Here is a 24,146-nt window from a genome sequence, read left to right on the forward strand (position 1 = left end):
CTTGTCTTTGTCATTAGTAATTGATGAACTCTCCTTTGAATAGCACAGTGATTATAACTTGACTTTCTTGGGCATGGAGAATAATTTTCATTACAATAGAGAGTAAACACTAATATTTAATGGGATTACTTACAATGCATCAGGCTCTGTTAAAGGATCTGAACGTAAATTATTTAATCTAACCCTTATTAAAACCACTGTGATTATGCCTGCTCTACAGATTAAAAAATTGAAACAGAAAGGCCAAGCATCTTGCTCAAAACCACACAGTTAGAAGGCAACTGATGCAAGAATCTGGAAAAGCAGAACTAAACCTTCAATTCTCTTCTCGTTTTTCATTTTAGTGGAAAGAGTCTACCTGACAACAAAATTTACTTTGGTTAAACTAAGTTTTTGTCCATACATCCTACCTCTGGGTTCTATGAAGTCCAAACATTAGATGAGATAGCATATCTCCTGATGTAGAAGGTAGACCTCCTGATCCACACCCCACTGTTCTCACCCTTCTCTGCACCCCATCAGCTGATCTGACTTGCAACACTGCTCCTGCTCTTTGGCTTTCCACTGAAGTTATCCAGAGGAACTCATTGACAGAGAATCAGAAAGGAGAAAAGTCAGGACAGTATTCCCCATACAATTTGCTGCTGGACCACCTGAGGTTATGTGTGTCATCAAGTAACGATAGAGGACTCCATGTAATTCTCAATCTCTCTCGCTCTCGCTCCCGCTCTCGCTCTCAATCTCTGTGTCTCTCTGCCTTTCTTTCTCTTTTTTCTCTCTCTCTCCTTCCTCACCTCCCCCCACTGTCTCTCTTCCTCCCTTTCTTCTTTCTTTTTTTTTCTTTCTCTCTTTCTTTTTTTCTCTCTCTCTCTCCTCCCCCCCCCCCCACCTTTTTTTCTTTCTCTCTCATCACAATAGTTTTCTCCCCTTTACCTTTCAGGTCTAAGGGTGATATAATGTATGATTTTCTTGTTACCAGTCTATTACAACCCTTATTGCTTTTTCTTTTTCTTTTTAATGTTTTATTTCTTTTTTAGAGAGAGACACATACACACAGAGTGTGAGTGGGGAAGAGGCAGGGAGAGAAGGAGACACAGAATCCAAAGCAGGCTCCAGGCTCTGAACTGTTAGCACACAGCATGATGTGGGACTCGAACCCACGAACCATGAGATCAGACCTGAGCTGAAGTCAGACACTTGACCGACTGAGCCACCCAGGTGCCCTGCTTTTTCTTTTTCTATGTTCACACATTTATACAATTTGCCTTTATTAAACTTCCTTTAATCACACAACTTAAGTGTGCCTTAAGTTTTCTGCAGGGAGCCTGACTCATACAGGTGATAGGTTTGTGAATTAGAATAGTGATATTAAAGATATAAGAAAAGGTCCAGATCTGAGATAACCTAAAAGAAGGAACATATCTGGATGAAAGACTGATGTAGGTAATAAAACATAAGAATATAAAAATATTCTTAGATTTTTGAGCCCAGGTAATCTGGAAAATGATAATACTGATAGATATATAGACACTAATAAAGGAAGATAGAAGTTTCCCTGTTACTGCAATTATCTATTTGTCTCTTCATTTGAATATGTGTTTGGGAGACTACAAGTGTTTTTTGTTAAAACGAATAAAACACAGATAAAATGAAGTATCCTATGTTCCACACTCCAGTTTTGTTCTGCCAGTCCCCTTGCCCAGAGAATCTCTATCATGAATTTAATATATATTGTTACAAAATGTTTATACTTTATATACATATATTTGTATCCTAGTTCATGAACATTATTATTATTATTTATAATGATACAACTTTAAATTTTTATAGGTTATATTTACTATTTCTATAATGTGGTAACTTAAGATTGTCACTTAGAATTATGTTTTGCAACTCTGTCCATGTTGACATACATAAATCTGTCATCTAACTTTTTTTACAATAATCCATCATATGAATACATCACATTTTCTTTATCTGCTTCTCTATTGACATACTTTTCACTACAACAAACAATACTACAGTGAACCTCCTTGTATAAATCTCCTTAGGGAAATTTCTCTCAGGCTCTTGTGGCATGGCTGAGCAAAAAAAAAAAAAAGAAAGAAAGAAAATGAGTTTAGACACTTTGACTTTAAGGTACTGTGCTATTGGGTGCCAAAGTGGAATTTTAACAGCAGTCATAAGGAAAATAACAAAGAAGAAATGAAGAGAAAGATTTTCTGTTTTCAGTAGCTACATTTCCAATTTTTTTCCAGCTAGGATATAAAAATAGCACTGCTCGCCAGGCCCTAAACCAGGCATCTTGCAATCATTATCTCATTTAATCTTCACACGTACCCGTCAAGTGATAACTGAAATTCACAAATGCATCATTTTAGGTAATACTTCCAATCTCTGCTACAATGACATTTTTAAAGACTTCTTTAAAGAGCACTTTTAGATTAACAGCAAAACTGAGAGGAAGATACAGAGATTTCCCACATACCCTCTGTCCCCACACATGCCAAGTGTCTTCATTATCAATGTGCCCACTAAAGTGGTACATTTGTTACAGTGCTAAACCTACACTGACACATCATAGTCACACAAAGTCCATGATTTATATCATGGTTCACTCTTGATATTATACATTGTATGGGTCTTGACAAATATTCATGTATCCATCATTACAGCATCATACAGAATATTTTCACTGTCCTAAAAGCACCCTACCTACATCATTTATCAGAACAATTTAACAAATAGGAAATTCCAATTGTCTTTGGTGTATCCTTTTTTCAAAACATTTTTCCAGTGCAAAGAGTAAAGTCACTAACAAATAAATAACAAGTAACTTGCAGAATATGGGAAAGGTAGAAGCTGGATAATCTACAAGCTAGTCAGCCCCAAGAGAAATCAGGAATTGACTCTACTTGAACTCGTAAAATTAATTTGTCCTCCCAATGAGGGTTCCCTGGTTTGAGGCAAAAAAGATCCATTCTTCGATTAATTGTAGATGTCAAGCTTGCCTCAGAAGCCTCAATAACTCCAGAAGGTGAAATAAATTAGGATTCACCCTCGGTAAACATGGACTGGATCTATTAGAATCTTAACAATAAAGTTATACCATCAGGTAAATAAATTATATTTTTCCATGACGATTTTAGAACAAAGCAAAATATGAGAAAGAAAAAATGTCTATGTCCCTCCAATCCATTCAGAAAAGAAGGACAAAATCACCCAGAGAGCTTTGTGGGTTTCCTTTTGTTTTCTGTTCTGTTGTTATCTTTTCAAGTCTATCCTTCTGTCAGCTCTTCAGATCAATATCTCAATGGGAAAAAAAGAGCTATGGGGACAAGGAGCAGAAGCTAGTGCCTTTAGTATCACTAAAATCTGAGTTGAGGTTACCCTAATTCTGTAGACATGAAACAAGCTTTCCAGGAACTGTGATTTGCCAGAATTTCTGCCCTTCTCTGTACAAAGCACCAAGTTGTTAGTAAGGTCAACAATTAAGAATCTGCTGATGTACCAAATGATTAAATTTCCTTAGGAGAGCTATGTACAGAGTTAGCCTCAGGAATAGAGGCAGTAATAATAATGTAGCACTGGGGCACCTGGGTGGCTCAGTCAGTCAAGTGTCCAACTCTTGATTTCAGCTCAGGTCGTGATCTCAACAGATTTGTGAGTTTGCGCCCTACATTGGGCTTTACACTGACAGTGCAGAGCCTGCTTGGGATTCTCTTTCTCCCTCTCTCTCTGCCCCTCCCCTGCTCCCTCTCACTTTCTCTCTCCCCCTTTCTCTCAAAATAAATAAACTAAAAAATAAATAAATAAAGTAGTATCATTTTTATACTGGTGTGCTATTTCATTTACTCCTCACAATAACCCAGAGAGGTAGTAATCACTGATGATCCCAAGTTTGACATAAAACTGGCAAATGAAAATGTTGAGATGGATATGCAAGTCTTCTGACTCTGATCATTTCCCCACAATACTATCCTGCCTAGTTCTTCCTAGGTGTTTAATGGCTATATGTTAATGAAGATCTCCCTAGTCTGTATATCCCACCTGTCTTCTAAACATCTGTCAGAACTGACTTACATTCTACAATTAGGTCTTCAGCCTTCTGTTAGAAGAAATTATTCTCTATTAAAGTATAAATATAAAGAACTATACTTTTAATTCAATTCTTGGGAATAACAACAAAAGCAACTACAAAGCAACAAAAGCAACAACAAAAGCAAACTACTAAATACATGAGCAAGGTGGTACAGTATATTCTGTGATAACAAAAAGAAGAGGAAAGAAAGAGGAACGAATGTCAGGAAGGGATGGAAAGAAAACAAATTCTGGAAATAACTGAAGTGCCCAACAACAGGGGGTTAAATTTCAGTATATCAAAGGCTAGAACAGTGGTTTCCAAACCATAAATTGCAATCCACAAAGAGTGATGAAAATATTTTAGTTGATCAAAATATCAGCATTTTTGGGGGCGCCTGGGTGGGTTAGTCGGTTAAGCGGCCGACTTTGGCTCAGGTCATGATCTCGCGGTCAATGAGTTCGAGCCCCGCGTCGGGCTCTGTGCTGACAGCTCAGAGCCTGGAGCCTGTTTCAGATTCTGTGTCTCCCTCTCTCTGACCCTCCGCCATTCATGCTCTGTCTCTCTCTGTCTCAAAAATAAATAAACGTTAAAAAAAAATTTTTTTTAAATCAGCATTTTTTAATGACATGGGTAAAAAAGAAAATAGAATGAAATTGAATAAAATGACATGGAAAACACTGGAATGTGTCACCCCTTATGAGGGTAAGAACTGTCTCATGAAATCTAATTCTATGTAAATATGCATGTGTCCAAGTGCATATGTGCACCCATGTACATTTACCAGGTACAAAATTTATTTCTTAATGTGGAGCATAGTCAAAAATTTTTGAAATGTACTGGCCTAGATTATTATCCATTCTTTAAATTTTACTTGCAATAAATCCTTGAGAATATCTGTAATAATGTTAAGGGAAAAGTAGATCACAAAGTGGCACAGATATTATGGTGGCAATTACAGAAAAGATGAATGTATATATGTAAATCACAGGAAAGACATGAAGCAAATAAGAAAACAGATGTCTTAAGGAGATGTATGTGATTACTATCTCTCATTTTATCTTTTATTTATAATTTGAGACAAACAGATCTATTCTATCATTAACTGTAGTTCAAATTTGCCTTAGACTCTGTCAATAATACTAATAAATAAAAGAAATCAAAACGCCCACCAAGCAAGTAAAGAACCAGTCTACTAAGGAAACTTACAAATGGAACTAGAATAGCAGGTACAAAAAAATGTGACTGGTAGATGGAACAAAACATTCCTGGGACAAAGAACATGTTTCTGTTCATATATACAGCTGTGCTCATATGCAAACGGTGGGAGGGGTAACAGATTAAGCTCTCTGTTGTTCATTCACATCTTAGCATTAGTATACCTGGTCCCTTCCATTGAAAGATTTAGCCTGTATCAAGAATAGATGAATTTACTATTGGTTATTTTAAAAAAGTGAAAAGAAATTTCCAGAGGCATAAGAAGGTACTAGGCTGTTTATCTTCAGCACCTTCTAGTACCTCTTTTCAATGTACAATTTTCCTCTTTGATTTTGCTTAGAACTGTCTGTACTTTATAGAGAAATACCTTAAGTGACCAACCTAAAGATCAGTGAAAACTGTATACAGTTAAACAATTTCATAAAGCCACCTTAGTGAGTCTAGAATCATTACGGGTAAAAAGAGGCTAAACTCAGGGGATGAATGGGGAAAGAAAAGGCAAAGGGGAAACAAACAGGGGTAATAGGGCTATAATTGGCATGAATAGAAACAGCTAGAGACAGGAGAACAGTGGGCTCCAGATTTCTTATCATCCCCTCTACTACCATTCAACACCAAGAGAACAATCTGTGCTTTCACACATTAAAAGCTGTAGATTTGTACCAAAAAACTCAAGTAATTTTCAAGGCTATTAAAGTGCCTGCTAGCCCAGATGATCTGGATTGATCTTGCTTGTCAACCAATCAAACATTAATTTCTAACAATCTGCATAAAAGGATATAATTTCTCATGCTTGTGGCAGCATGAGGGTCTTCTGACCCCACACCCCACTTATTTCCTTCTGGTTTTCATCACTGACTGAGAAGATGTGTTTGGTAAAAAGAGAGGATTTTTTTTAAGGGAGGATTTTAAAAATAATAAATAGATAAAGCAGATGACTGCTACTAAGAGAAAGGTGTTAAAGCAAATACAGCTAAAGGGTCATTTGATTTTTTAAGGCAGAAAGTTTTCCAAGCATAAAACTGTGTAACAAGTCAGAAAGGAAAAGATTAATAATGTTTGCGTAGGTATTAAAAATGTCTACATAGCAAGTCACATTAGAAATAATAATAAAAGGAAATAACTATCAAGAAAGATCTCCCATAGCTAAAAATTTAAAAAGTTCAAATACATTAATAAATCAAATCAAACTGATGTATCACTAAAACTGGGCAGAGGACACTGACAGAAGAGAAAATACAATTGCCTCCTAAATTAAGAAGAAATGGAAATTAAGGCCAAAAAATATATATTCTGCTCCTTTTCAAAGTGTCTCCAAACTCATTACATCATTATGTCATTTGATTCCCACAATGTCGATAAGATGGATCTGTCCAGGGCTAACACCATCCCCAAATTGTAGATGAAGATCCTGAGACACAAAAGGTTAACTCGCTTGTACAAGGTAACAGAAAGTTAATGTAGAACAGAGATCAACCCCAATCTCCTGGTTACATCACAAAGTGATTTGCTAAGTCACTTTACTTCCCCAACATCAGGGTCTATGCCTTCTATATCTAAACGTCTTCAAAGAACACAGGAACACTGATTATTATTCCCCCGGATTCACTTTTCCCTTTTATTCAGAACATACCATCTCCAACCACTAAAACATGTGGTTGTTTTCCAGCAGTTTTCCCATAGATGACCTGAAATTTTCAAAAGAGTTACCTATTGCTACATGGAGGTGTGAAGAAGCTTTCGGTTTTATCTTCCCATATCCCAGCTTGATCTATTAAATTTTGAACTCAGTGATTCTCTGAAGGTGTTTAAGATTCAGGGCTCAAATCCCAAATTTCTCAAGGGTCAGCAAGTCAAATTCATTTACACTTTGTCCCTGAGTTTCTTTCCTTTTTATTCCCTTTTTTATATGAAAAGCAATAAAGGAGTGACCCTTGCTTTTCACTCAGGTCCTCTTTGGTCTGTACTTTAATCACTTCTTATCTGGTATCTCACTTAGGGTATCATGCTGAAAATAAGTGCTACACAACTATTTTCTTCTTGCTGGACAAGTCCAGCAATTTCTACCAAGTCAGCTTGATGCCTACCAAGATTGGCAGTTATAAAATCATGAGTCCAAATCTGTCACCACTTGGAAAGCAAATAAATTCAGGGATGTGGGATTGAAAAAGACAAAGGAAAACTATTTGGGATTTTGTATAAAACACAGCTTGTGAAGAGCTAATGAATGTTCAGTGAACAAAACAAAGCTTTAGTTATAATCATATAATGGAAAATTCTTCAGTCATTAAAAGCAGTGGTGCAGATGTATATTTACTGATGAGATGTTCACCACATTTTATGGAACTGTATACAGTAAGGCTCTGTTCTTAATAATATGGCTCCATGAATAAAGAAAGTCCAAAAATTGTAATTCTCTCTAAGCAGAGGACTAATAGGTTATTTTTAATTTTTTAAAGTTGATTTATTTATTTTGAGAGAGAGACAAAGTGCGCTCGAGAGCAAGAAAGAGTGCACACAAGTGGGAAGGGGGCAGAGAGAGTGAGAGAGAGAATCCCAAGCAGACCCCATGCCCCATGTAGGGCTCAATCTCATGAACCAAACCATGAGATCATGACCAGAGCCAAAACCAGGAGTTGGACCCTTAACCAACTGAGCCACCCAGACACCCCGTATTTTTCATTTTTAAAAAATGTATTTATATTTCCTAGTTTTTCTACAACGAATTTATTTTTCTCACCTTATAATAATGGAAAAGTTAAAGCCTATCTGTGAAAGTTAACTTAAGGAAAGGTTAACAAAGCCAGGGTCCTTCCTTTCCCATCCTTCAGACATGGGAAGGGTTACAGAGTAACCCTTAACTCTTAATGTAAGTAAGAGACTCTTGAAAACAAAGAACAACCTGAGAGTTGCTGGAGAGGAGGTGGATGGGGAATGGGCTAAATGGGTGATGGGCAGTGAGAAGGCCATTTATTGGGATGAGCACTGGGTGTTATATGTAAGTGATGAATCACTAAATTCTGCTCCTGAAACTATTCATTACACTATATGTAACTAACTTGGATTTAAATAAAATTTTTAAAAAAATTTAGAAACTTAAAAAAATAAATGTAAAAGAAAATATTACATGGTAATTAATACTCAAGAAATTATGAATAGGTAAGCAGGGAGTTAAGGGTAGCTTCTTCCCCATCGTTTCTGCAACTTATTTTCTAGGTTCTCTCCTTCTTGACTATAGGAGAAAAAATAGGTGGTCTAGTAAAGAGAAGTCTGTACTTGAAGTCAAAAGTCCTGGATTATCCTATTAGTATCTCTTACTTGGGTAAGATTCAATACCTCAATAGATTTTAGTTTCTTGATCAAGAGTGAGGATAGTAACAACACCCAACTCATGATGCTATTATGAGAATTCCCTGATAAAATGTGTATGAAAATACGGAGCATGGAGTTAGAACTTAAAATCTATAACTTAAACATTAAGTTTTGCCCTAATTTTCACTTTGGTTTTCTGTTCCACCTGACATGCAAATAGATTTGTTAAGTCATCAGGTTCTTAGATCACATTCCCATGGACTACTTGGTCCCAATTATAATTCAAGTTGGGATTTGACAAATGCTATGCCTTTCTAATCATCCCTTTGTGCACTCAGAGCCTCAGATAGGTTTGAATTTTGTTCAGCATACAAAACACAACGTCTGTGTGTCTTTGTAGAAGGATTCTTGGCTTGAGCCTAACCATGTCCACTTAAATATTCAACTATGTAAGGACAAATCTGGCTGCCTATTAGGATAGGCCCATGAGAATTCTGTTTGCCTGAGTAAATAGGACCATTCTCTCTCAGCAAGGCATGGAAATTTATTCCTGAGTTCTCTTTGGACGTCCAAACTTTTAGCCTTGTCTCTCCTTCCAAAGGATAAAAGAAGATAGTGTATACACAAAAGAAGAAGAGGGTACTATTAAACAGGAAATATAAGAGAACAAAGAAGAGCTTTGATGATTTAAACTGTGATTGTTCATCCACATTTAAAATCCAACAGGAGGGTTTAATGATTCAGTCAAAGAAATTTCCAGAAAATAGGATCAAAAAATCAATGAAATGGAAATAAAAGAGGAAAGTTAAGAAAATTAAAGAATGAATGAAGTTCAAACAACATCTTAGTTCCGGAAAGAGGGACTCCCATTTTTTTCCTAATGAGCTTCTTAGTACTGTTTGACTTTTTTTAATGTGCACATGTACATCCTTGATAAAAACAGAAATTAATTTTAAAGCATTATTTATACGTATTATATTCACTTTTTTACATCTAATTTATTTCTCTGCAGGTCAGAGAGTAACTACATAATACTGATCTTCTAAATGCCAAATCTAATGGGCTATTTTCCATAATCATACTATTGGAAAACTATGCAACATTTGCACTTGACTACTTCTCCATTCTCTTTTAATTTCTAGGATGGCACCCTCCCCTAACTCTACTGCTCTTAGCTCAACATCACCATTGTTGATTTTTCTTTACATTACATTAAACTTTGATGCCCCGTAGGATTCCATCTTTAGTTATCATCCTCTAAATCCATGCACTCTTACTGGACGACCTTACTCCCAACTTTCTATTGCCAATATATGAACCAATGACTGCCAAATCTCCATGCCAAGTGTCTATATCTTTACCTTATGTCCTTAATAACAAATCAAACTTAGCATATACAAAACAGACCTCATTATTTTCCCACTTTCCCCCACTTCCAAACCCAAATCCACTCAGTTTGCTACATTTTTCATCCAGCACAATGGTCTAACCCAGTTTGAAAACATGTGGTCATTCTCAACAACTCTCTTAACCTTAAGATGAGAAAGAGCTTTCACATTTGGCCTTCCCACCTCATCTATACCACCACTGTCTTAGTTTAGCCCTATTTTTCTCTTCAAATGCCATTCTCCTGCCATGACAATCCATCCATCAACTCTCTCCATCACTACCAGTTATTTTCCTACAAACCAAATCTGAAATGCTCCTCCCTAAAACCTTTCACTGGCTCATTATCAGTACAGTTATCTTTTCCTGACCTCAGAGTCCTTTTCACATCCTGATTACAACCCATACTCCAGCTAATGTTACCTTAATATACACACAGCCTTTGCCACGAACGCTAGATTCCCCAACTAGCGTTGGGTCTTTGAGTGCCTCAAGTCTTTGAGTGTCTCAAGCTCTTTCATCACTTCATTCTGTTCACACTGCCTAGAATTCCCTCCTCAACTTCTTCAATTGGAAAACTCATACAAATTTTTCAAGACTTTGTTGTAATGTCACTTTTTCTACGAAGTCATGCAGACAAAGTTCTTCTTTCTCACTGCTCCCATAGTCCTGTATTCTTACTTTCGTCAGCATCGCAAGTCAGGAATCTGAATCTGCAGGAAGAGGACACATACACACATACACACAGACAACTGTTCTCAACGTATTTAGCTAATGCCTAAATACAGAACTTAACAGAATTGGCTGCACAGAGTAGGAGCACAGGCCACTTACGCTTGAGAAGAATTTTCTTGTTCCTTACTTCCCCATAGGCTATCCAGATGCCACTGACACTCTCCCTTTAAGTAGGGTATAGCCATATTTCGTAATAGAGAAAGAAGCTGAAACCTTGCCATACCACCACCCTTTTATACTTGGGCTTACATTGTGATTCCAGAAGAACTTATACTAACAACCTATGACCCTCCTTTTTAGGAAATGGCAACAAACAACAGGTCATTCTAGTTATTAAACCAAACTTAGGACCAGCACAGGCATATCCTCACAGACAGGAGAAAGGTGAGTCAGGCACAATGTCCCTGAATAATGTCTTTGCCTGTAGATTTACAGACACAGAAAGTCTGTCTTCCTACACCACTAGCATAAAAGTTGCCAGCTTTCTATTGTAATTTATATATTTATGTTTCTACCTCTATCACTGGATTGTGAAATTTCTGATATCAAAAGTTATATATTATTCACATTTGTGCACTCTGTGACAAGCCCAGCATTGGGCACCTAATACAACATACAATATATTTTACTGAATAAGCCAGACCTTTCAAAATCAGGCTCTCTTTAAAATCTGTCAGGTCTCAAAATCTATTTGTGATTCTAGGCTTCTATAATTTGGTGAAGGATGTACACTTTAGAAAAAGGTATTTCAAAGAAGTAATCTTGGGCAGGTAAAATTATAGGATATTTGTGATATCCTTGCACAAATCTGACCTGGAATATCAGCTTTGGTGTACACCCTGTGGGGAAAATAATCATAATACTGTCTGGCCACCTGGAGTCACAATTATACCTGTGGGGAATTCAAGGCCAAATGGCAAGCCAAAAGAAAGTATCCTCTATAACTGGAGATTTCAGATGGAGATGTCTGGAGAAGGGGATTTCCAAAATGCTGCAAGGAGGATGTTTGGGCCAGACAAATTCTAGGTAGATCACTCTACTTACAGTGATCTTAAAGGAAAAACTGCCTCTAACAGAGGGGAGAGTTTCAGGACCGTAGTCCCAGCTCAACAGCAGGACCTCAGTTGCTATTGACAGAGGCCGGGTTTCGGTGCAGCTGATGCTGTATCAACCACCTGGGCACAAAAAAAAAAAAAGTGGATTTGTGCCCACTCAACCACAAATTCATTCATTCTATAAATATGTGTTGAATATCTCATTAGTACCAGGCATCATTCTAAAATTTGGGTATAACAGAGAGATGATCCTTATTTTCATGGAACTTAATATGGAATAAGTCACACAAAAGACAAGAATAGAGGATAAATTCAGACAAGATCACAGCTGGAAGAAAAAAAAGGCAAAGCAACGCAAAGGTGAGTAGACTGGAAGAGAAATGCAGCATAAGATAAGGTGGGCAAGGAAGGATTTCTGAAGAGGTAATATTTTATTTTATTTGAAATGTTTATTTATTTATTTTGAGGGGGGTGGACAGAGAGAGAGAGTGAGAGAGAGAGGGAGAGAAACCCAAGCAAGCTCCACACTGTCAGCGCAGAGCAGGGCAAGGCTCGATCTCATGAACCTGTGAGATCATGACCTGAGGGGAAATCAAGAGTTGGATGCTTAATCAACTAAGCCACCCAGGCACCCCTGAAGAGGTGATATTTTAGATGAGTGAGACCTAGATCTTCAGAGTAAGAATTGGGTGGGAGTGTCATACCAGAGCACAGCAGCAATTAGCTTCACCAACACACATACTTTAGCTCACAAACTAATTCCTTACAAAGCTAACTTCCATATTCTGCACACAATGGACACTTGATAAGTATTGTTAAAGATCAGAATGGTGGGGGGTGGGGAGTTTCTTGCATGGCTTGGTCAGTTGAGTGTCAGACTCCAGGTTTCAGCTCAGGTCACGATCCCAAGGTCATGGGATAGAGCCCCATGTGGTGCTCCATGCTTGAGGATGGAATCTGCTTAAGATTCTTTCTCTCTATCTCTATGCCTCTCTCCCCCACTTGCTCTCTCTCTCTTAAAATAAATAAATAAATAAATAAATAAATAAATAAATAAATAAATAAAATAAAAAATAAAAACCTAAAGACCAGAATGAGAGGAAAGGGAAAGTCTAAAAATCTAGAAGGTTTACTGCAGAGGAATGGGGAGGTAGGGAGGTGTTGTTTTGTTTTCAATTTTGTCTCTAGGAAGCAAATCATTTTCTACTACTCAGATACAGTTTCTGACAAGCCTCAGGATGAAACAAACGCATTGTACTTGTTGTGCTGATCAAATAGTTGGAAGCAAAGCTTAAGCCATTTTTAAATGTCTATGGTAAGCAAAAGCACAAGAGAGAGAAAAGAACCCTGAACTGGGAATTAGGAAACGTCTGTTCTGTTCCCAAATTTGTCCCAACATTCTGTGCAAATATGGGAAAGTCATTTCAACTATCTGCACTTCAATTTCCTCTATATAAGGGGAAATTTAGACTATATAATCTCTGAGGTCTTTTTTTTGGTGTGTGGTATATATGGGGGCAGAGGACAATAGGAATCAGAGGCAAAGGTACACCCAGGGCAACACAGACATTGATCAGATATGAAGATTCATCCACTGAGTGATTTCTCTGGGACATATATTGCTTTCCCATCTTTACATCTACCCTGGTGCTTTTCAAATTCAGCTCCATTTCTAACATCTTTCCCTCCCTTTCTTTATTTACCACAATATTGGTGACTCCTGTGTGATAAATAAAGTAGGATTTGAATATAGCAATAGCCAGAGTAAAAAAAACTACATCAATTTCTTGTTTTCTCTCCCTCTGAAAAATAAAAATCCTACTTATAAGCAAATTAGCTTTACATATCACCTCCCTGCATTTAGGAAGATAGAATAAATGGATTTTTCTTTAAAATGGCATCAAGACAATACAGTTATACTATCTTTTTTTAATGTTTATTTATTTATTTTTGAGAGAGAAAGAGAGAGAGTTAGAAAGAAGGAAAGAATGTGAGCAGGGGAGTGGCAAAGAGAGAAAGGAAGACTGAGAATCCTAAGCAGGCTCCACGCTGTCAGCACAAAACTCAACAAAGGGCTCGAACCCACAAACTGTGAGATCATGAACAGCTCAGTAATCAGGAATTGGATGCTTAACCAACTGAGTCACCCAAGTGCCCCAATCCAGTTCTACACTTAAAAAAATTACACAAGCATGGATATGTCCATTCAGTTTGATATTAGAAGGAAGAATTTTCCAATATATCAGGGAGTAGAAGATAATGAGTTCAGTTTGGTAAAAGTAATATTTGAAACAGTGTTGTTCTCCTTCCTATAAATACAGACTATAAACCTTATTAATCAGACTTCATTTCCTCCCTTTGTGAATATAAGATTTTAATTGTTCTAATCCCTTCCCTGTTGATTTCTTGCTACAATTTTACACAGCAGCAGGTCACCTCTTCCCTTTCCCAGAAATACATTAGCACAATGCCACAGTCCTAAATAATGTATTTTTTAATTGACTGAGAAAAAAAGAAAAGAGGAAATCAACTCTGAAGTTCAAGGACCTAAAAATAGTCTTCCTGAAAGGATACACATTTACTCATTGGAAGCTAATGTTAATTAGCTTTGCTTTCACGACTAAGAAACAAAATCTCAAGATTCCATTTTTAAGAATCCTTATCTACAAAGAATCAACACATTGATTTGAGAATTTATCTATAGCTAAAATCAAAAAAATTGGAAGGAAAATTTTTCTACTGCTTGGTCACTGGAAGTCAGTATCTAAAAGTCAGATACCTATAAAGGACTATTTTCTCTAATATGGTTCATATGAAAACTGCATTGACTGAGATTCAAAGAACCTTAATTTGAGTCCCTGTTCAGTTGATAACTGCATGATTTTGAATAAATCATTTAATTCCATTGGGTCTCATTTTTCTCCTCTGTAAACAGTTGTAAAATAGTTGAGGATCCTCTCAGTAAAACCATTTTATGATCCTATAAAATAAGTCTTTAAATACCTCTTAATAAAACATATATACTTTGTGTGTGTTTTATTAAAAATGTGGAGATAATATGAAGCTGTGCTGTACATTAGCTACCAGCCACACATGGCTATTTTAACTGAAAATGATTAAAAATAAAATAAATCCAGTGCCTCAGGTACACTAGCCGCATTTCAGATGCCCAAAAACCTGTACATGGCCAGTGGTTACTTTAATAGAGAGCAAAGATAAAGAGTATTTCCATCATCACAGAAAGTCCTATTGGGCAGTGCTAGTATAAAGGGACAGAAAAAGTACTGTATAATCAGTGTAGAGCTCTAAAACGAATGTTTGTTTCATTCCTTCAACTGACCATTCCAACAGACATCAATCCATGTATCAACATGCATGGGTAGTTTTCAGTCAGTTGTAAATATGTCTGCTTTTTACCATTAACCCACCAACTTTCCCCTTTTATTCATAAGGATGTCATGAGAGGTATTATCAAATGACTTGCTGAAATCCCAAGTGCCCAATGTCTGTTGGAACAGACAAATGTAACTCTGCTGAAGGAAATAAATAGAGGAGAAAAGGCTCTTCTGTCACGGTCACTTATTAAACTTTTGCCAGTCCCTCCTGCCACCTTTTCTAAGCAATCAGTGCCATGCTGACTGATCTCCTTTCAATTAGAAAAGAAATCAAACTATAGATACTTCTCTTCTTTTTCTAGTGTCTCTCATATGTCCCTGGACTCCTCAAAGATCACTGATGATAGTCCAGCCTTTTCTTTGTACCCATGGCCATAATTAGTACAACTCAGATTATTTTAAACTCAGTTAAAATGAGGTATTCCCTGTGCATTTCAGCATTCCTTTCTATGAATGTTCTATTTATTCAATTTTGAAAATAATAATCCCTGCCAGTTTTTCCTCTTTTCTCTGTAAGTTCAGCTTTTTCTTTTTTCTGTTAGTGTTATACCATCAGAACCCCCTTCCTACTCTTCTTTCTCTAAGCAACTATACATAGAATTTTGTTCATTTTATCCTTAGAATTTTTTCTTGCAAATTTCAGTAAATCTTCCTATCTGCCAGACTCATTATACTCATCTTTAGTTATAATAACCTTGTGTTTGTTAAGACCTTCAGTTGCAAGAAGCGGAAGTTCACTTGAGCTACTCTAGCAACAGAAGTTTAAGAATACATGGATATGGGGGGCACCCAGGTGGCTCAGTCGGTTAAGCGTCTGACTCTTGGTCTAGGCTCAGGTCATGATCTCACAGTTCATGGATTTGAGCCTTACGGGCTCTGCGCCATCAGCACAGAGCCTGTTTGGGATTCTGTCTCTACTTCTCTCTGCCCCTCCCCTGCTTGTGCACAAGCACTCTCATGTTCTCTCTTTCTCAAAATAAATAAATAAATAAACTTTTTAAAAAAGGTTTCTTTCTTTATAAAAAGAAAAAAGAAGAAATGGATATGCCCACCCAAAGGGGTTATATTCATGTATATAAATATATATGGTATATATAAATATAGCCACTTTAGTCAGGAAGGACTAAAACTAGCAAGAGGAAGATTGTTGGATTTCAAAGAAGCCAAAAGTATTAGTGGGTAAACAAACTGATAATATAAGGAAAGTAGGAAACAACAAAAAGTTAAAATGAAAATATTTACTTGAACTCATACTCATAAAAATAAACATTTTTTTCAGACATGTCACTATCAAGAGTAACTCAATGAAAGTAGCAGCCCTTTTATACCCTTCAAGCAAACTTACAATGGGTTTAGAAATCCATTGTTTCCAGGGCACCTGGGTGGCTCAGTCCATTGAGCATCTAACTCTTAATTTCAGCTCAGGTCAAGATCCCAGGGTCATGGGATCAAGCCCCACATTGTCAAGCTCCATGCGGAGTGTGAAGCCTGCTTCTTAAGATTTTCTTTCTCTTCCTCTGCCCCTCCCCCCACTCTGACATGTGATCTTTCTCTCCAAAAAAGAAAAAAGAAATCCATTGTTTCCCAAAAAGTAAGAATTGCTTCCAAGAAATCTAGAGGACAAAAGAACCAGTTTAGAGGTTTCTCACTGACCAAGCTTTATCTATTTGAGCAAATAATAATAAATTGAAATAAGCTAGATGTATAAAAAGCCATGACCCTATAATGATACTCAGAAGAGAAAATTAATGCAAAGAATACCAAAATGTAGTGATACAAATGTAGAGTGAATATGATAGTTGAACTTTTATTGATTTTAACAAATTTGAAAGAAATAATACATATAGAGATTTATTCTTCTGGTAAGCATATGTCTGTCTATAAATTATACATATGTATCAGCTTCTCTCCATGTCAGCAGGAAAGAGTGAACTAATGCATGTGAGCCAAAGAGCATTAGAAAAAGTAATATCCATGCATGAATAGACAGAACAAATCTGCATGGTTCACTGTTTTGACCAAGTAGAATGAAAGCCCTGAAGCTGATTAGTTCTGACAACAGTATATGTTCCAAGATGATCAATTAGCCCAACATTCTAAAGAAGCAAGAAAATTACACATAATCACATCTTTACCTCTCAGGGAATCAAACCTGTAATTATAATAAGTATACTAATTATAATAAATTATAATAAGAAATACATATTTTATATCAAACAATCATGGCAATATGGTGAGTTATAAACCTCATGCTATATAAAATAAAGAACGGATCATTTGCCAAAAAAGGAAACAAAATTTTACTTCTTCCTTGCCCATTTGGATGCCTTTTATTTCTTTTTGATGTCTGATGGCTGAGCTAAGACTTCCAGTACTATGTTAAATAACAGTGGTGAGAGTGGACATCCTTGTCTTAATCCTGACCATAGGGGCAAAGTTCTGAGTTTTTCCCCACTGAGGATGATATTCACTGTGGAATTTTCATTTATGGTCTTTATTATGTTGAAGCACAATCCCTCTAAACCTACTTTGTTGAAGTTTTTTTTTTATCATGAATGGATGTTGTACTTTGTCAAATGTTTTTTTCTGTATCTACTGAAAAGATCACGTGGTTCTTACCTTTTCTTTTATTAATGTGGTATATCATGTTGATTGATTTGTGAATAATGAACCACGCTTGCAACCCAGGAATAAATCCCACTTGATCAAGGTTATGATTTTTTTAATGTATTCTTGGAATAGGTTTACTAGTATTTTATTGAGAATTTTACATTCATATTCATTGGGGATATTGGCCTGTAGTTCTCTTTTTAGTGGTGTCTTTATCTGGTTTTGGTATCTGGGTAATGCTGGCCTCATAGAATGAATTTGGAAATTTTCCTTCCTTTTCTATTTTTTGGAATTGTTTGAGAAGAATACATATTGACTCTTCCTTAAATGTTTGGTAGAATTTGCATGTGATGCCTTCTGGCCCTGGACTTTTGTTTTTGGACGTTTTTTTTTTATTATTATTATTGATTCCATTTCTTTGCTGGTTATCAGTCTGTGCAAGTTTTCTATTTCTTCCTGCTTCAGTTTTGGTAGTTTATATGCTTCTAGGAATTTATCCATTTCTTTCACATTGTCCAATTTGTTGGCATATAGTTTTTCATAATATTCTTTTATAATTGTCTGTATTTTGTAAGGCTTCTACATCAGTAATGAAGAAAGTAAAACTTTCATTATCTGAAAATGACATGATAGTCTATAGAGAAAACCCAAAAGACTATGCCAAAAAACTGCTAGAACTGATACATGAATTCATTAGAGTTGCAGGATACAAAATCAATCTACAGAAATCTGCTTAATTTCTACATACCAATAATGAAGTGACAGAAAGAGAAATTAAGGAATCAATCCCATTTACAATCGCACCAAAAACAGTAAGATACCTAGAGATAAACCTAATCAAAGATGTTAAAGAACTATACTCTGAAAATTATAAAACACTGATGAAAGAAACCTGAAGATAACACAAAGAAATGGAAAGACATTCCATGCTCATAGATTGGAAGAATAAATGTTATTAAGCAATGTACACATTTAATGCAATCCCTATCACAACATCAAAAGCATTTTTCATAGAGCTAACAAACAAAATTTGTAGGGAACCCCAAAGATCCCAAATAGCCAAAGCAACCTTAAAAAAGAAAAGTAAAGCTGGAGACACCAAAATTCAAGACTTCAAGTTATATTAAAAAGCTATAGTGATCAAAACAGTATGGTATTGGCACCAAAATAAACACATAAATCAATAGAACAGGACAGAAAACCCAAAAATGAACCCATAAGTATATGGTCAGTTAATCTTCAGCAAAGCAGGAAAGATTATCCAATGGGAAAAAAACAGTCTCTTCAACAAATGGTACTGGGAAAACTGGAAAGCAACATGCAGAAAATGAAACTGGATCACTTACAAACACCAAATGCAAAAATAAATTCAATATGGATTAAAGACCTAAATGTGAGACCTGAAACCATAAAAATCCTCAAGGAGAACACCCAGGCAGTAACCTCCTGACATTGGTCATATCAACTTCTTTCTAGATATGTCTCCTGAGGCAAGGGAAACAAAAGCAAAAATAAACTATAGGGACTTCATCAAAATAAAAGGCTTTGCACAGCAAAGGAAATGATCAGAAATGCTGTATGCATAAACTATTGGGACTTCATCAAGATAAAAAGCTTCTGCACTGTGAAGGAAACAATCAACAAAAGTAAAAGGCAAAATTTGGAATGGGAGAAGATATTTGCAAATAACATATCTGATAAAGGGTTAGTATCCAAAATATGTGAAAAACTTATCAAACTTGACACCCAAAAATTGAACAATCCAACTTAAAAAATGGGTAGAAGATATGAATAGACATTTTTCCAAACAAGATATACAGATGGCCAATGGACATATGAAAAGATATTTGACATCCCTTATCATCAGGGAAATACAAATCAAAATTACAATGAGCTATCACCTCACACCAGTCAGAATGGCTACAATTAACAACATGGTAAACAGCAGGTGCTGCCCAGGATGCAGGGAAAGGGGAACACTCTTACACTGTTGGTGGGAATGCAAATTAGTACAGCCACTGTGGAAACAGTAAAGAGGTTACTCAAAAAGTTAAAAATAGATCTACCCTTCCATCTAGCAATTGCACTACTACGTTTTTACCCAAAGAATACAAAAGTACTATTCAAGAGGATACATGCACCCCAATGTTTATAGCAGCATTATCTACAGTAATCAAACTACAGTAAGAGACCAAGTGTCCATCAACCGGTGAATGGATAAAGAAGATGTGGCATATGAATGAAATCCTGGGGTGCTTGGGTGGCTCACTTGGTTAAGTGTCTGACTCTTGATTTCGACTTGGGTCATGATCTCATGGTTCATAAAATCGAACCTCACATCAGGCTCAGTGCTGACAGCCTGGAGCCTGCTTGGAATTCTCTCTCTTCCTCTCTTTCTGTCCATCCCTTCCTCACATAATCTCTCTCTCACTCAAAATAAATAAACAGTTTTAAAAAAGAATGAAATCCTGTCGTTTGCAATGACATGGATGGAGCCAGAGAGTATTATGCTAAGTGAAATAAATCAGTCAGAGAAAGACAAATACCATATGACTTCACTCATACGTGCAATTTAAGAAACAAAGCAAATGAGAAAGGGGGAAAAAAGGGAGAGGCAAACCAAGAAACAGACTCTTAACTATAGAGAACAAACTGATGGTTACCAAAGGAAAGGTGGGTGGTGAGATGGGTTAAATGGGCTATGGGGATTAAAGAGTACATTTGTGAAGAGCACCAGGTGCTCTATGAAAGTGTTGAATCACTATACTGTATGCCTGAAACTAATATTACACTGTATATTAACTAACTAGAATTTAAATCAAAAAAGAAACATAGAATAGGGGCATCTGGGTGGCTCAGTCAGTTGAGCATCCCACTTGATTTCAGCTCAGGACATGACCCTAGAGTCAAGGAATCAAGCCCCATATTGGACTCTGTGATGACAGTGTGAAGCCTGCTTGGCATTCTCTTTCTCCCCATCTCTCTTTGTCACTCCCCTTCTTGTGTTCATTCTCTCTCTCTCTCAAAAATATTTTTTAAGAAAAAGAAAAATTAAAAAAATAAATCAAGTCTCAACAAATCAAAATTGACAGGAAAAAGATAAGATTCAATTCATTTAAAACACAAACTTACACCCCAGCTTGTCTGAGATAATATTTTTAATATTTATATTGGTAAAATTACAAAAACAATTTGAAAAAGATATACAAATTTATCTGATTGAACATATGAAACCCTAAGAAATTGTCATTGCTGAAACCAGTAAAAAGAGATGAAGCCAAAAAATAAAAACAAAATTAATCAGAAGTTATTATTAGTTCTTATAACTGTCCTCAGTAAAGGGGACTTAAGAAGATCTGTAATTATTGTTATTATGTATGTTTCCATCTGCTGTTTCAGGAATTTGAAGTAAAGAATCAACCACAGTAAATTCATAATAGCAGTTTAAGTTGTTTGAAGGGCTTTAATCAAAATTTTTAATCAATATCTAAATTCACTCAACAAAAAATAGTTTCCTATATAAATAAGTAATAAATGATAAATAATAAATGAGCATTAAACAAAATACAAAGAATAGTGACAGTTCTTTCCCATGCTCAAAAACCCATTGACATTTTAAACAGTATGTATTCTTCTATGTCATCTCATCTCTTTGCTTGTGTATATGTTTCATTCTTTCTAACTGGCTTTCTATGCCCTTCAGTAAATAAGGCAGAGAGAAGATGGCTGCCCAGAACTCCCATGTTCCTATACTATATGGTTCCAGACACAGAGAGAAACTCATTCTCTCACTAATCAGTGTCTAGGGGGAAAGGATTCTTTCTAATAATGGTTGGGCCAGATTCTCTTCCCAGTTCCAACTTGCTGTTCCCAGAAGGTACAATTACACTGTAGAAAGATGGCTGCCAGGAAGTCATGTCCACAGACACAAGAAAAGGCCAAGGACATCACTGTAAGATGGAAAGATACCCCCCAAGTATCTCTACTTTATCCCAATAAGCCTAAACTGGTAAGAGAGCACTCTCTGACTTGCTGCCTTTTCTTTGGATCCTAACACCTTTTTGTTTTGAAACTATCATAATTAGAACTGTTTTTGAGAACTAGCAACACTCTTGAGCCATCTTTTACCTCAAAATCCTCTAACTGAGGATTTCTGGTATCTGACTTCTTAAATTCTGGGGTTCATATCTGACTCTGACCAAACTTCTCATCCCTATTGCAAACTCAAAGAAGTATCAGTAAATTTCCAACGGTGTACTAGGGCCTAAAAGGGCAATTTAATTTAAATAAGAACAGAGAAAGCAACATATGTCTCAATAATTGTACCTTCAAAAGCTAGATCATAAAGTCAGAAATTCCACATGCCTTTGTCTAACCAATTCACATCATTAAATTGATGGTTTAATAAAATCTAGCAATAGAAAAGAATGAATAAATATAAATAAAGAACATAAATGACAGATTCTGACTTCACTGATGCCATTTTCCCCATTTCCATGAAAATAATAGCAGTTATAAACCATTACGGAGTTCCACTAATATGCTTTCAGACTACATGACAGTTTTATATTCAAAGTTACTTCCTCTGCAATTTCTTAAACTAATTAAACTTCCTAAAGGTAACTGAGGTAAAAGAGAGCAGAAAACTATTTTTTTCTTATTGTTTATTCCTTAATTGCACATGTAATGAGGCAAAACCAAAACCGTGCACCTTGAAATGTGTTTTTTAATGAGGCCTTTCCATGGCTATAGTACTAATGCTTTTGTTATTACTGGGTATTGCTTTGTGGCTAATACTTCACCACCACGGAAACATCCATGATCAAAATAGACCTGATGTTCATTAATAGTGTCTTTTGCAAATTAAACTTGAGTTAGGACAGCCAGGCTTCTAGATAATGTATTAGAAAATGTTCATTTTATACAGTAATCATCTCACTAAATTACATAAGTCAATAGGCACTTGAAAAATTTTAGCCTCAAAGCAAGCTATTTATTAAATACAAGACATATTTTGCATTTTCAAAAAAAAAGTATGTGGTAACTAATATTTATTATAAAAATAAATATTTTCATTTAATCCTTTTTTGAAAGCTTTTGTTAGTATTATAGTCATATAGTATTCATTCAATCAGCATCTAGTAGGCCTACATTTGCCATAGTATGTCAAAGTAAGAGAAAAAGAGTCAATTACAATAGTGTGCTAGAGCTGACATATTGGCTGGAGAGTGCGAACTGGTACATTGTTAGGAATTCTGTAAGTTACTTGTTAAATAACAGCCATTAGTAAAAGTTAAAGTAAATACTTACCAAAGGAGGAACAGAAGGGAACTTCCTCAACCTAAAATGGGCATCTGTGAAAATTCTACAACATCATACTTAATGATGAAAGACACTTCTCACATTCAGTGATTCACACTGGTGCATTGAAACTGATCGTGGTGAGAGTATGTATACCTCAGAAATCAGCAAATGCTAAAAAATCTTGGTTTAAATTATCATTTTCTTGATAACTAAACTAATAATAATACAAATGAAACATAGAAGTTCATTATGCACAAGAAGTTTAGGAATTATCCTGCCAGTATTTGAAAATTATGACCCAATTCAGCAAAGAAATCATGACATTACTGACAAAAGAGTAAATTTCCAGCACATGTCCTCCTATTTCACTTTCATATCGTTCATTATTATACATGAAAATATCAGCCAACATTCATGTCAGAACTACACTCATTCATCAACTGCAACCACAACTTGGCTATGAATACAAGAATTTGGAAGAAAATCAACGAGAGCAGTCTGTGAGAATCAAGTGACTGTATGAAATTTATAATAAAGAATATTGTATATTGTATTATTAATCATAAATTGGGTGTTACATATCTTTATGCCAATAAAATGTATAACAAACTTGTGTTCATAGATATATACATATATATATACATATATATGTGTGTGTGTATATATATATATATATATATATATATATATATATATGCACTTTTTTTGGAGATCCAGTTGTATTCATTTACCAGCACATAACTGGTTTTAGTGTTATTTTCTTCAAGGAAACAGGTCTAGAATTTTACAAACAATTGCACAGTTTGTCTAGTTGTACAACTGGGTTTAATCATTTCTAGATATAGAAGTTATGTTGACAAGAAAATGTTCCCTCTTTAAACTTCCAAGGTCCCCATCTTTTCCTAAAAAGTTATATGGACCAACTCTGCAATGACTCCAGCTTACTGTACATAGACAGACTACAGAATTTATTTGGGCTTTTTGAATGTGTACACTTGGCATATGTACAAGAACCGTTCTGGAGCACTTCAGGTGGCTCAGTCAGTTAAG

This window comes from Felis catus, chromosome A2 (assembly GCF_018350175.1).
Source record: "Felis catus isolate Fca126 chromosome A2, F.catus_Fca126_mat1.0, whole genome shotgun sequence".
Taxonomy (NCBI): domain Eukaryota; kingdom Metazoa; phylum Chordata; class Mammalia; order Carnivora; family Felidae; genus Felis; species Felis catus.